General features: G+C 44.6%; 1 protein-coding gene across 8 annotated transcripts in view; it reads right to left on the minus strand.

Annotated features, from left to right (window-relative positions):
* Positions 1-14697, minus strand: part of foxp1b (forkhead box P1b) — a 184188-nt gene that overhangs the window by 135826 nt on the left and 33665 nt on the right. For all 8 annotated transcript variants that reach the window (XM_080420968.1, XM_080420967.1, XM_080420971.1 and 5 more), the window contains exon 3: positions 7629-7672. The gene's annotated coding sequence lies outside the window, so the exon portion shown is untranslated. The remainder of the gene's footprint in view (positions 1-7628; positions 7673-14697) is intronic.

The raw sequence follows: 14697 nt of genomic DNA on the forward strand, positions 1-14697 counted from the left end.
AGTGGGGGAAATGGAAAAAGATAAATTGCACGGAACTGTACTATAAAGCCACTAGCAAAATCTAAAATACTAATGTCGTACTGTATGAACAGCTTTAAATTCAAAATGCAGTTAGGTAGCCATGACAGCTAACGAGCACAGCTTCATAAGAACAAAATAATAAAGGAAAAATACAACCCAAAATTTTTTATCGTGGAAACTACGACGTATCATGGATGAAAAGTCTTCCTAGTATATCAGGTGATTGACACAATAACAATGATCCGTGACACAGGTTGAATGACCGCAGCCACAGTGGACACAACAGCTTGCGCTGTACCCACCCAGGTGTATACATGCACAAATAAGGATGTAGGACCCCCCCCCACACACCCACACACACCCCGCGCATGTTGTTAAAAGCTCTGCCCTGCCCAAGTTCCTCCAGAAGAGATTTACAGGGATTAGATGGTGAAATGAAGGTCTAATCTTTATTTGACAGGGAAGCCAGTCTCTGGCTCCCTGGTCAAGCACTCATGGTGCCCCCCCCCCCCCCCCCCCCTATCCCCAGCCAGTGTTGCCAGATTCTGTGAGAGAAACAAGCAACCAGGTCTAGGAAAACCAGCCCAAAAGAAGCGACAATGGGTCACATGAGCACTTTAACATATACATCAGCTATTTGAAAATAGCAGATCTACAAGCTCACAACGCGTCGAGCTTGTAGATCGGCTATTTTCAAATAAAATCTTGCAGGGAAATTATAATAAGCAGATCTGGCAACCCTGTCCCCAGCACAAACCCACCACCATAGGCTACAGTGGCATTAGTACAGCTCACATAGGAGTTGCCACACACACACCTATGACTTGTTTAAAACCACATTTAGGATGCTTATTGTGGCCCTGTATGAGCTCTCAATTCAATTATCATGCAAAAAAAAGAACAGAAAAACCCATGCTTTTGTGTAATTTTTTGGGTGAGCAATGTTCAGAGGCGCAGCGCTGGAGATAAGACCGACTACACTAATTATGTGCTATAGTGGGTCACGGGCACACCTGCACAAGAGTACATCACGCTGGCTATTTCCTTTTCTAATTTCTTCTTCTTTTAAGTGTCTAGGCAGTACCTGATTAGAAATATAACCAATTTCCATGTGCAGTTTAATGACAGATGGAAAGAGATATTTCATGGAGATGTATAGTCCAGGGCGATAAACTATTAATCACCGCCGGACAACGACACTGGCTAAATTTAAACACAAAGTGAAAAAGTGTCCTATACGGCCCCCTTTTTTCCTTAAATTATGCATTACTTGGAGCGAGCGAGGTAGGGGGGGGTGTTATTATGTAGCGTATAGAATTAAAAATCGCTGATTCCTCTTAATTACACCGCCCATTGGTAGTGGCTACAGATGTCACAGCTCAGACGGGCAATCCTTCACTATGTTAAACCCTGTCAGACTAGTGGCAGGGCCCTTCTCCCAACACCTCGCTCTCTGTCTCTCTCTCTCTCCCCCCTCCCTCCCCGTCCGTCCTCTCCATGTCTGACCTACAGTCTCATTCCCACGATGAGGAAGGAGAGAGCGAGGACGAAAGCCTGTATATTTGGTGTGTGGAGTGTGTTCCTGAAAGGGAGTGAGTGGAATATTCTACCAAATGTCCGACCGTGGTGATACAATAGCTGCTATTATGTGGGAACCTGTAAAGAAAAAGTTCATGTGAGGCTTGGCTGGAAGAAAAAAATAAATGTTGTGTAATATAAAAGCAGCGTAATTCAGTTAACTATTCAGAGGAACAACATATTCAAAAATACTGGTTCCTTTGTATGAACTCGTTAAATGTTCTGTGTTTCTACATTCAGCCTTGTTTGCAAGGTCACATGCATTGAAAAATGCTGAAAACTTTTTTTTAAATTGGAAGAAAGAAAAAAAAACTCTCAAAACCAACTATTTTTTTCACAGCATGCATGTAATGACAGCACATTAAACTATCTGCGCACTTATGGCTAGACGGAACTAACATACAAAGTTCATACAGTTTTCAGAACAAATGAGTGTTTCCATTTGCCTACAACTGGCAGACAAAAGCTTTGTTTGCGTGCCCCCATCTGCTGCACTCACACAGTTTCTCGCTATCTCTCTCCCTCTCTCTTCCCTGTATCCTCTCTCGTTCACAGCAGCAAACAGGGTTGTATGCAAATACTAAGAGCCATAATGCATTATATTGTTTGGTGTTAACATTTGAATATTGAAATGACATGTTTTAGATCTAGATATTCCCATTTCAATTTCCATACACCGTACTGAGCGCTGACAATTTAGTTTGGCCAGATAACGGGGGTGAGTACTTAACACGCGCATCCTCTTTCAAACAAAGAAAATTAGACATGCTATTATCGTTTTCCTGATTACATTCTTCTCTACATATCCCTGTTAGAAATGCAAGTTAGCAATGTTTCATAACCGCTGTCTACTGTATGTGGCCTGTGTCACAGGCACAGGGATGGATGTGTGCAAGGCAAAATTCTGAGTGCCAACTTAACTCAGAGAGTGAACAAATGGACCCCTACGGGTCCATTCGGTTGCATTTGTACACACTCAGGATTTTACAGTGTGGATCACCCACGTCCATGCCACTTAAACAAATTGGCAATGCTGATAATGCCGTATTTACATAGCAGTGTTTTGCTGGGTGTGATTACGATCAGTAAGACCCCCCCGCCACACACACACACACACACACATACACAGACACAGTAGTAATGGAAAGTTGAGCTATAACTTAGTGCAGGTTACAGCCGGGCCCAGTAAAATGGCTCAATTACACCCGTGGATATATGCACTCATGTGGTTGTCGGAGTGGTAAACAGATGCCGGGTGACAGTCGAACAGCGCGTGATCAGTCAAGCAGCTGTCGCAGCACCTTCATCCCATTCACGCGTTCAGATGATGGATTCCCGTTTCCCCCCTCTGCCGGATCCACGTGGGCCCCACACTCTTTGCTTCTGGGGCCGTGGCGATGGTCAGATTAAACTGCAGAGGCTATCATTAACATACTCCCTCGCTACAGCTGACGTGTACTGCACTGTTACTGCTGCTGTCAAGCAGAACAATCGGTTTGCATCAAGTGGCTGTCTATGTGTGTGTGAGCAGCAGTGTCTTTGGTCCCCGTTTCTCTCCGTGCTCTTTGTGGTGCGGGGACGTATTGAAAATGACACCGAACATTACCCACTTCTTTCCAGGGAACGAAAGAAAAAAGGGGGGGGAAAAAAATCACACAGGGCTGATTTGATCTTTCTGAATGATGCCATATGATGTTATTGTGTCTCATCACCCCTGCGCATCTGTTCCTACACACACACAGCGCATTTGAGAGGACATTCCCTTGGGCTGTTGTCTCACTGCGAGCCTCTACTTTTCATATGGTTGATATGAGACTCTTTGAATGCAACATGGTGCATGTGATCTGAGGTGGCGGCGTGGACTCCAGATGACAGAGTGACTGCGACTGGAAGAGAGAGAGAGAGAGAGAGAGACGCCTTGCATTCACAGGCCTGTCCTCTCCCAGACAGGACGCTGGGAGCGGCAGAGGGGCTTGCCTTGTCTCTTCCCCTCCAACACCCTTCCCCCCCCCCTTCCTCTGTCTCTCTCTCTCTCCCCCTCTCTTCATGGGAGTCATGTCTGATGGCGTGCGTGGCTGTTTTGATTTCCGTGCCGTCTGACACATCTGTTGCTTGTCACATACTGTCACTGTCTGTGAGCCAAGCGGCAGCATTCCCCCTCTCTCTCTCTCGCTCTCTCTCTCTCCGTGTTTACAAACGGGGAGGCCTGCGCCACAAACAGGCCGGAACATGAGGAGGGTCAGAGGGCCTGACGGGGAACAACGTGTACCTGTGTGGCCTAGTGTCAACCCCCCAGTGAGTGAGGAGCCATCAATCCTCAAGGCTGAACAGTGTAGCAGTGTAGTGTGGTAGTGAGTAGATCTACAATGTGCCCGTTTCCTATTAGAAGAATACATTATCTACCAATTAACTAGGTGGGTGGGTAGGTAGGTAGGTAGGTAGGTAGGTAGGTAGGTCGTATATATTATTTATATTTTTATATATCAACAAATCAACATATAATATAATATAATTGATTTTTTATAATCAACTGAATCGATTAATCTGATTAACCACTTATGCCTGTGTTATACTTTGCCGTATAACGGTGTTGTGCAAAAACTAAATCTACAACCAATCTACAACCTCACAATGCCTCGTATCGTGAAGCGCTGTGAGCTTGTAGATCTGCCATTTAGCAATTTTTGGAAAATTGATTATTTCAATAAAATCTGTATCTTTTTATAATTGATTGAATCAATTAGTTTCATTAATTGTTACACCCCTAAATCACTGCAGATCAAATCTGTATCAACGGTGCATTCCTCACAGTGTGCTTTTTATGGGGCTTCTGAAGCACCCTGGAGAGAGCACTCTGTCTCTTAACACTAACCTTTTTTTTTTACTTAAACACTGTCAAAATACAGGATATTTCTATGCAGGACTTACATTGTCAGCTCAAATACTACATACATAATGACCATGGCTAATTGCGTCCATCCAATCCACCCAGCTATGAAGTACAGGCGCCAAATCAGCGAAAATCAAATGACATTGTTTCTCGTGGACACTACACGAGGCCGGGCTATAGCACTAAGGAACCCAGAGAAGTATTTATTAACCCATTAAGACTTGGAACGCATCTGTGTCACTTTTTGATTTGAGCTAAAAAGCATTATTTTACACTTTGGCTATTCAAAAATAGCAGATATACAAGCTCATAGCGCGGCACCGAGTGCCGCGCTATGAGCTTGTAGATCTGCTATTTTTGAAAAATCATGAAAATCTGTGCAAATCTTTGAATATATATTGTTTTAATTTTGTTTAATTTAATTTGCTTCTGGAGGTCCCTGGAACAACATATTTTGAGATGGGGGTTGGCGGCCAAATACATATCATTCTGGGGGTCCTTGACATGAAAAGGTTTGAGCACCACTGATATAGAAACATACGTTTTTTTCAGAATACTGTTGGGATTTAGAAGACATTTATGGAATCGGCTTCAGGTCTTAATGGGTTAATGGTGTGGTTACAGAAGCTGGTGAGATGGATTTATAGGAGAAAGAAAAAAAGCTATCTATCCAATCAATGTTCAAAAGTGCCCATGAATTGAGTTGGAAAAGTTCCATCAGTGAGAATATTTTTTTTGACTTTCATTTTCCTGTTGTCTTTACCCATTCTTTAACTGTTTTTGAATGACAAGTGGCATACTTGATGATCCAAAAATAAAAATAAAAAAAACTAATTGGAAAATGAGACGAATCGTGTTTTTATCTACTGTATGTGAATAATTTCCACGAGTATCAATCCCCAGATGCTTATGTAAATAGAATCCCTCTTCAGAAGGTGGGGGAAAAAAACACTCTTTAGCGCCCTCATTCACATAGTCAAATAACAACAATAGTCAAAGTTTCCATGTACTATCAAGCCTTTTGTAAACGCATAAACCAGTGACGTTTTTACATTGGGCGGGCGTCCTTTCGCTACATAAAGATAACACAATGGCACAGTCAAGTCATTTCAATTTAGCCGGATGGTTTCAAAGGCACAATCCATCACTGTGACTGCCGTTTTGACCAGGCCCTGATATAACACAACACAAAACAACACAGCGAACAGTGCAAAAGGGAAGGGAACACTGCTACAGGGCCTGGACACATTCAAAGTGGGATCATTTGTTTTGTTTAAACACCTGCATCCAAGTATCAGTCAGGCTTTCATTAGCCACGAGACCCGTCACCCACCCCCATCCCCCCCCCAATTCCCCACCCACATAACCCCCAATCCAACCCCTCTTCTCCCTCAATGCACCCCCTCTCTTCTCTTCTCTGAGATTTGCCCAGTGAATTCCTCTGGAAATATCACAGGTTGTTATCATTCCAGGGAGACTTCTACATGGCTGAACTGTGAAGCTTTAATTAGGGACACTATTTGATCATTCGGCAGCTGGGTCTTATTAAAAGAAAAAGAAAAAAAAAAGGGGGGGGGGGGGGGCGTAGTCACCCATGTTCTCAAATGGAAAAGAGCAGAGATGGATGAGATTCTCCAAAAACAGAGGAGCAGAAGGAACATAGCCAATGTACACTGTCGCACATGAACATGTGCTGGAGGAGCATCTCTATAGGCCCTGCCTACTCGCTCTTTGCGAGTCGCTCTTACATAAGAGTGTCAGCTAAAATGACAAAAATGTGTTATCACCACCACCGCAAATGCATGACAAATCTACTCTTCAGCACTGCAGTGCAAAGGTCTGGCGTTCGACCACAACATAACAACAACATGGTCACAGAATACGACCCGAGCAATATCTACCTTTAAAAGAAAGGCGGAAAAAAGGAGCACAAAAATTAACCAATGAGTAGAGCGTAAACTACATCTTGCCAAGGTCGAAAAAGGGACTGTGAAACATAACACTAGGTGTAAGGTGAAGCCTTATGCCCGCGTTGAAGGTCAGCCATGTTTTGTGTTTATATACTACACTCCTGGCTTTGAAAATTGTTTTTGCTGTGTGGAACCTGCCCAGGGTCATTGTTTGTTTTTGACCTGTTTATACACCACACACACGGAGTAATGACTTCTAGGATAGTCCGGGAGGGAGTGTGGGGAGGTTAGCCGACATGAACCGCCATACCGATCTGTGATTTTCCTTTCAGTCTCGGCTAGAAACACCCGCGCGGGGTCCTCCTTGCTGCCCGATGCTACAGTGAAAAGGTTTGGGTCTCGTATTAACCGTGCATTGTCACACTGTCAACATTTCGGCATTTATTCAAAGTGATGTAAATACAAGAACCGCATCAGGAACTGCTGAGGTGAAGGCGCCGGAAAAGGCGCCGGTTACTATGCAAAACTTGGCATTTATCATTTTGCAACATTCACATTTACATGCGTTTACAGACTCCTTTGATAAAACATTTCATACAATGCCCTTTTGTTTGAAAAGGGATTAAGGAATTTGTTTTTCAAAAAAGGAAAAAAGACAAACTGTTGACTTCTGTAGAAGTGTGTCAACCAAGGTTTTGTGTGTGTGTGTGTGTGTGTGTGTGTGAGCTCATGTGGTCTATTCCAGTGGTTCTTCAAAGTGAGGTCCTGGTAGCCTGGTAAACCATCCCGGTCGCGTAAATTCACATTATCATGTGTCTTCTACGGACCGGTCTGGCCCCAAAGCGCTGGGTGGGCCTTTTGCAGAAACCAAAAAGTGGACGAGCCAATCAGCGTCTGCGCTCAGGGCTAACTGTGATTGACAGACCGGCCAGAGCGGTCTGCAGAAGACTTGTGATAATGTAAATTCACGGGACTGGGATGGTTTACCTGCAGGCTAGGGTCCAGGGACCCTCAGGGTGCCTTGAGGGGCTTCCAAATGGACTCTTAAGAGGTCTGTTAACTCTGAGGATGTACAAATGGAACCAAATGGACCATTTGCACACTCTCAAGAGTCTTTGAAATAAAAAACAAACCACTGGTCTATACTCTATAGTCTCTGTAGTTAATCTGCCAGTGAACTGGCTTGTTGCTGCTGTTACTGATATGGGAAGTTGCCACTAGTCACTTACTTTGATCTCTGGCTCCACAGGATGTCACCACTGGAGTCTCCTGGCTGGAGAGGCACACCACGGATACAGAGGAGAGAGAGGGGGCAAGGGCAAAGGAGAGAGAGCGAGAGAGCGAGAGTGAGAGAGAGAGAGAGGAGACAGGGATATTGGGAGGGGGTGAGATGGAAGACAAACAAGAGTTGGTTAAGAGTGAAACGGTGGCAATTCTTTGAAACACCAAGGTGACTAATAGAAAGCTAAATGTTTACTTCAGTTTTTCCACCACCGCCCGTTATTGTGAAAGAGCAACAGCAAAGTCGTTTTTGATTTTAACCACAGTGTGTGTGTGTGTGTGTGTGTGTGTGTGTGTGTGTGTGTGTGTGTGTGTGTGTGTGTGTGTGTGTGTGTGTGTGTGTGTGTGTGCGTCTCTGAGGAGAAAGTGCGAACAGAATGGGGGGTGGAAGGTCACTTTCAAACTCTTCTTCATTAAAGCAACATTAAGTAGGTTCCAGAGAGCTTACACAGCCCCCCCCCAACCTCCTACGTTTTAAATATCTTTGGATACATATTTAGCATCTCTCAACGAGAATTCCCATGATTAAACAAATAATGACACATTCAGAAAACTGTAATTGAGTTCAAATTGATTTGAGCATTGCTCTAATTGCATTTAAACACTCTTCCTCCTTAACCCTTAGATCAAGCGTTTCTTAATTACTGGCCTCGGAAGACAAATCCCACGGGTGTTGATGGAAAAATAAAAAATAGTGCAAGTTTTACGGCACGCTGTTAAAATGACCTATAAACTCGGTTCTATAAATTAAACACCCAACAGAGCAAGCAGGCAGCCATCTCAAACAGCTGCCTCACTCAGGAGTATTGAACCGACCCGTCTAAAATTACCACCCCGCGACACAGAACCAACTGGACCTTCGGTGGCCGCCGAGGCCCGTCTCTCAGCCCCCCCTCTTACCCCCGTGCGCCCCCTAGGCTACACCTCCTTCCCTCACTTTTTTTTTTTTTTGCGGAGGGAAGAAACGGCAAAATGTGTTTCCTGTAAGGGAGGCGAGGTGGAAAAAAAGTCCATCCTGCCCGTAGGAATCACGGCTGCTCCAACCCAGAGCCCGCCCGCCGCCGCTGGCCCCCTTTTTTCTATTTTTTTTTGCAGAGGCAGCAAAAGTTCCCTGAGTGGGAAGAGTGTCTGCCAACTCAAACAGGGCTCGCTCTCTCTCTCCCCCTTTGTGGGCCGCCAGACGCCCGTGTGGGCCAGTGTCCCGGGGCTTCCTGAGGGCTCGCTGCAGCTGGAGCTCTCTGAATAAAGGTAACGGCAATGTCAGAGCTACTGTAAACTTGCCGCGCTGATCCCTGTCAGCAGGACGTTCCCAATCAAAGCAGAAACAAACCCCACCTAAAAAACACCACGCATTGTTTTGTTTTTTTCCCCACTGCGGCCCCACCAGAGCCCAAACTTCCCACGAATCACAAAGGGAGACGCACAGGCGAGAGGGCAACCGCTGCGCCCTGACCCTGCCAAACAAAATGCCAAGGGAGCAGGAGTGACATAGCAGGAGTGACATTCAGCCCCGCTGGGTTTAAAAATAAGCACAATTTGAAAATGATTAGAGTCTTTATTTTATTGTTGAGCGCCTTGACACAGGAGAGGAAACCAGAACAATCATGCTGCCTGACTTTTTTCTCTTTGCTGAATTTAGAAACACTAATTAGCTTTGCTCTCGTAAAGCCAACCTGAAAACGACCAATTAGAAAAGTGAAAATGAGGCGTGTGTGGAGAGGAAACAAGAGCTTGTCATTCCCTCTCAGTTTCAGTCCCTCATGTACAACTTCAAACTGTCACGACGTTCACTTTCTCTCTCTCTCTCTCCCTCTCTTGCTCTCTCCCTACACACAACGGAAGCAATGTTACTCACTAAACCTTCAGTCACGTACAGTACAGTGCGCACTCGGAGCAGTTAACAGGCCTTTACGTTGTTCATTTTCTCACTTAATTGGTAGCAAAGTATGACCGATCTGTAAGGCCACATCAAACCCTCGCCCCCCCCAGTCTGAACAGCTTTTGGCGTGCAGATGCCTTAAACTACCCGGCTGGTGAGAGAATACAACCCACCAGGCTGACCACAGCACCAGCTGGCATCGGCCATAGCCTGGCTAGGGCCAAGCAGTTATTCCTCCCATCACAGGTGCCTGACTTTTATGAATTTCCTCTTTCAAGGGTACTGAAACAAGCACTTCTTCCGCGTTAACCACCCCATATGTACAAACAACAAGAGGTCTTTGTGCACATTCCAGTACTTATCGTTCACATGCACACGCGTTCACCTGCCGAGTGTCGTGGTTTAGTGCTTAGCGTTACCGCGTAAAAAATTTATGATAAAACTTGTTGGAAATTGTCTGCAGGAATTCCACTGCTATTCCCCGAGCAAACGGCGGCGAGCGTTTCATCACTGTCGGCCTGAAGACGGATGAGCTGTCAGTGCCTTCCCCCCTGTCCAGGCTCCAGCTCCTGGGCTTGGAAGTGGCTAAAAAAGGGGCCAGGGCTACGCTTTCCATGCCCACACCTTTTTACCAGGAGTAATTCTCAGATGCCAGGTCGCTGCCAACGTCCTTGCAGCCGATGGCAGAGAGGCCAGTAAGTTCACGTTAACTGCAGAGTGTAACATCTGCTCATGAATGAGAGCGCTGCCCACTAACTCTGCGAGTTGAGGCCCGCTGATGAAAAATTCAACGCTCTCCTCGCTGGCACGCTTGTTTTGCGCTATTCTCTTGAGCCCGCCGGAATTATATTAAGAGAATTTCAGTGCGGCCTGGTGTATCTGAGAGAACAGCTGGTGCTGAAAGGGGATCGACTGCTCGGCGAGAGCTCGGGGACTTCGCACGGGATCAGCCTTCCCCTACACACACCATTTGTCCTTGAAGGGGAAGGGAAAGAAATCAGCGTTAAGCATCCAGGTAATAATAAGAAAGCAGAGGCTACATTTAGCTGATTACACCCGCAAAGGCGAACTGAGCATAACCAACGAGGACATGAATCGATATGGAGGGAAATACGTCGACAGAGAGGCATTTGTGACAATAAGTAGCTCTCTCTGGAGACTCACTCAGATCATCCCTCCTTTGTTTGGCTTGTATAGCTCATTAGATTGCGAACTAGCAGGGATTCCCCCCAACAACACAATATGGATGCAGTCCCATCAGAAACCGAAGCAGTCTGTTAACCACATGAACCCTAGCGTCCCTACTCTGGGACTAAGTGAACACCTAGTGAAAATAGCATATCTACAAGCTCACAACGCATCGCAACACAACACGTTGTGAGCTATTTTCACCGAAGAGATATGGTGTAGAGGGAAAAAAGGAGGAGAAGGAGGCCATGAAGTACAGGACCCTGGGGGACCTTGGTCAACAAAGTATATAGGGTTTAAGTGCTTCATAGAGGGGTGACTACTGCACAGATACTAGAAAGAATGACAGGTAAATCCTACATTTCCTTACTTTGATCACTGGAAATACAGCCGGATACGCAGGATTATTTATGGAACATCATATCAAAGATTCATGACATGACTGTAATACAGGGAGGGGAATCTCACTGCAAAGTAATCTCAATGACAACGGTGACAACTGAATAAGCAAGGTCTTTCAGATGGTGAAATATGTTTCTCAAAATCTTACGATTAAGGGAAGTGATCACTCCCACCTAAAACTAAGAATAAATTATTACCTAACTCTCTGTAATTTCACTTCTGTCTTTCAGCGAAATAACAACACATTTCTTCATAAATCCCTGCCTGTGTATACTGGTGGTATACTGGTGAGATTCCTTGTTTGGCTATGTGACTTTTCAGAATTTCTCACACAAGTACTGTAAAGGCAAGGCCACAGAGGTATCGTGTACTAAAATAAGCTATACATTCACTTAAGCAAATTGTTACTGTCTGGGGAAAATGCACTTTCTTATACAGCATACCCACAAAGGGAAACTTAAGCAGTTAATGCTCTTTCTTGTCCTTGCCACAAAATGTAATGCAGAATATGGAAATACAGCATAACAGAGGAAGGGATCTGTCTGATGCGAAAAGCGAGTGGATGGCTGGAGAGAAGCTCATTTAGCCGGTGACAAATTGGAGCACTTTGTCTTCCTGACAAGATCCCTCCTTCATCAAATGTCCAACTTCACATGGAGATAGGAAATCACACATTACCACACTGACAAACAATTACAAGCGTGTCATTAGCAGCAACCCTGGGCCTGAAACCATTAAAAGAACACAATGCTACACACAGCGCAAACCCTCAGAAAAAATACTAACAAAAGAAACACAGGAAGTAGATGAACAGACACTGCTGAATCAATCTTAAGACAAACAGCCTGATCAATTGTCTGCAATTTGGGTAGAATTTGAATATTGAAAGTGACGAGTGATCGCACAGTTCTTTCAAATCAATCGCCAAGAGAAATCTCAAAACCATCAAAACTTCCATGAACTTACTTGGGGAGCTGAGAATCACATTTAGGCCAAAAGGCAGAGAACCCAATCGCTTGCATTATATTAAAAGTCAACACTTTAGGGGAGTTTTCCTATTAAAGTGACTTAATCAGATGCAGAGCATTAATATCTCTTTTAATAGATCTCCTGGTGTCAGCCAGCAAAATGAAAAAGCTGGAGCCTCTGTAAATATGACTGCTTACTTCTAACACAAGCATTGTTGACACCTAATGTAATTTCAGCGGGACATCCAAATGAAAGCACTACGGGGTAATATAATGCTCTTAATGAGAATCCTTTCCAGCTCGAGACCTCGGCGCGATAGCCATAATGCATGGCTTCTCTTTTTAATAAAATAATTGTTACAGTTATTAAAGATGAATCTCATCACAGCTGAGATGACAAAATAATTCATTACCAAAACCAAGGCTTTAAATAGCTGCAAATTATAACCCCCCTCGCCCCCACCACCACCCCTTGAAAATATGCTTCTAGATAAATGGGATCGTTATTTCGTATAAATATTACATACATACGCTGCCCTTGAAAGGAAAGAAAATTGCAAGTGTCCATTTAGAAGTTTGCAGTCAAGCATTGCGCACTTTAATCAATAACCAAAATACGAACAATAACCAACAGCCTCCAAAACCAATTATCTCTCCGTCTATTTAATGTGTACGGATTACACAGATTCTGTATTTTTACAGCCATGAAGCCCTATGCTTATAACATGTAACAGCCTTCTTGTGGTTGATCCGTTTCCAGTGCGCGTGTGTGTGTGTGCGTGCGTGTTACTCCCAGCACCTCTGTGTGCGAAACGGACAATGAGCTGGCGCTAACCGCCCGCAACCCCTCCCTCCAAGCCTTTCCGTTTGTGGCTCTGCACTACGTCTTTTATTTATGTATTCAAAAGAGATAATTTACGGTGATGGCATGGAAACTTCCCAGCATGCCTTTTAACCTGTCGTTTTTCACTCTCTCCGCAGCAGGATGTCCAGAGGAAATGCTTTATTAAGATCCTGCCGACATGAAGAGGCGCTGTGACTTACTGGGGCATTACTGTCTAAAAGGCAAAGTTATTTAGACCAATAAAAGGCTAATACATTGCTGGAGTGGAATTACACAGAAGTTATCTCTTCCTTAATAACATCACCGCAACCCCTGATGTTGTTTAGATCAATAAAGCCCATTAAAGTACAGACCTCGAGCACAGATAAGGCCGCGCTGCCTCCGCAAAACACTGCTGGCCGGCATCTAAGAGAACAGAGGCCTTTCTCTGACAAACAAAAACTAGCAAAGAAAAAACACACACAGTCACACACACACAAACACACACACTCAAATCAAATGCAATAAAACTTTTAACACAATGGAGGCCTGAGCTTATTGTCTGCCATGCAGACGTTTCAGACATATAGACTCAAAGAGTGTGCGTGCGTGTGTGTGCGTCTAGTTCTGGAGCATGTGAGTGTGCGTATATATACACTGTGATCCGGTCCTCTCCACTCCTCAAGAACAGAAGGTGATGATGTCAGAGGCAGGGTGTAGCCAGAGCTACAGTATGCCACCCATCCACCCCTCACCCCCACTCCATCTCTATCCTCAGTTTCCTGTTAGGAAGGGGAGGGCTCTGCACCATTTATTCTTTCAACACTTTTCGCAACCACCCACCTTTTCAAAGTCCCACCACAGAACCACCTCTCTCTGGACACTTCCTTTGTCTTTGTCCATTTCTTGGTACGGTTTCTTTATTTTTCTTTTATGTTTTATTTGGTCTATGCCCATAATTGTTAGGGATCACAATCTATGCACAGGAAATACTAGTCGACAATAACCAGACACTTTTGTTTCAGACTTAAAAAACGTGAGCAATTACACGGTGTGGTTAGAAACACATGTAAGGCTCAAGGTAAAAAATAAGATGGCATGGTCTGAGGCAGATTAGCTCACTCCAGATCACTGGATATCTGCGGTAGGGCAGGGTAATATATAGATATTATAGCGATATTGTCTGGGATTTTGGATATCGTAATATTGTGATACGGCATAAGGGTTATGTTTTCCAATAGTTTTAATCACTTAAGCCTTATTTTACACTTGTGGATGTGCCATTTTCAAACTTTTTTGAAAAGTGTCAAAAGATGATATTATCATCACAATATCGATATCGAAGTATTATGGTCATAAATGCTGTGATATTTTATTGTATCCATATCACCCAGCTGTAGTCTGAGGTACTGTAGTAGTTGGCAGCAGTACTGCTCAAAGAGCCTGTAGCTCCTTGCTAGCCCGGTACAGAAGGGACCATTCTTAGCATCGTCCACCAGGTGTTGCACTAAATCACCTTCGCTTAGTGGCTGTCTGTCAGGCCCCACTTCCTCCCTCAAGGTGTGATGACCACTGCCTCGTAGCCCCCCAAATCCACCCCCGTCCCGACAGTTACCATGACGACGCAGATTTCAAAGGAGGACAGAGGTGCATGTATGTGTGCACTGTGCATGCTACTGCGTGTGTGTGTGTGTGTGTGTGTGTGTGCTCGCACACGCACGCACGCACACAAACACACACACACACACATGTGCAGC

This window comes from Gymnoscopelus braueri (genome assembly GCF_963280865.1).
Source record: "Gymnoscopelus braueri genome assembly, chromosome: 3".
Classification (NCBI taxonomy): domain Eukaryota; kingdom Metazoa; phylum Chordata; class Actinopteri; order Myctophiformes; family Myctophidae; genus Gymnoscopelus; species Gymnoscopelus braueri.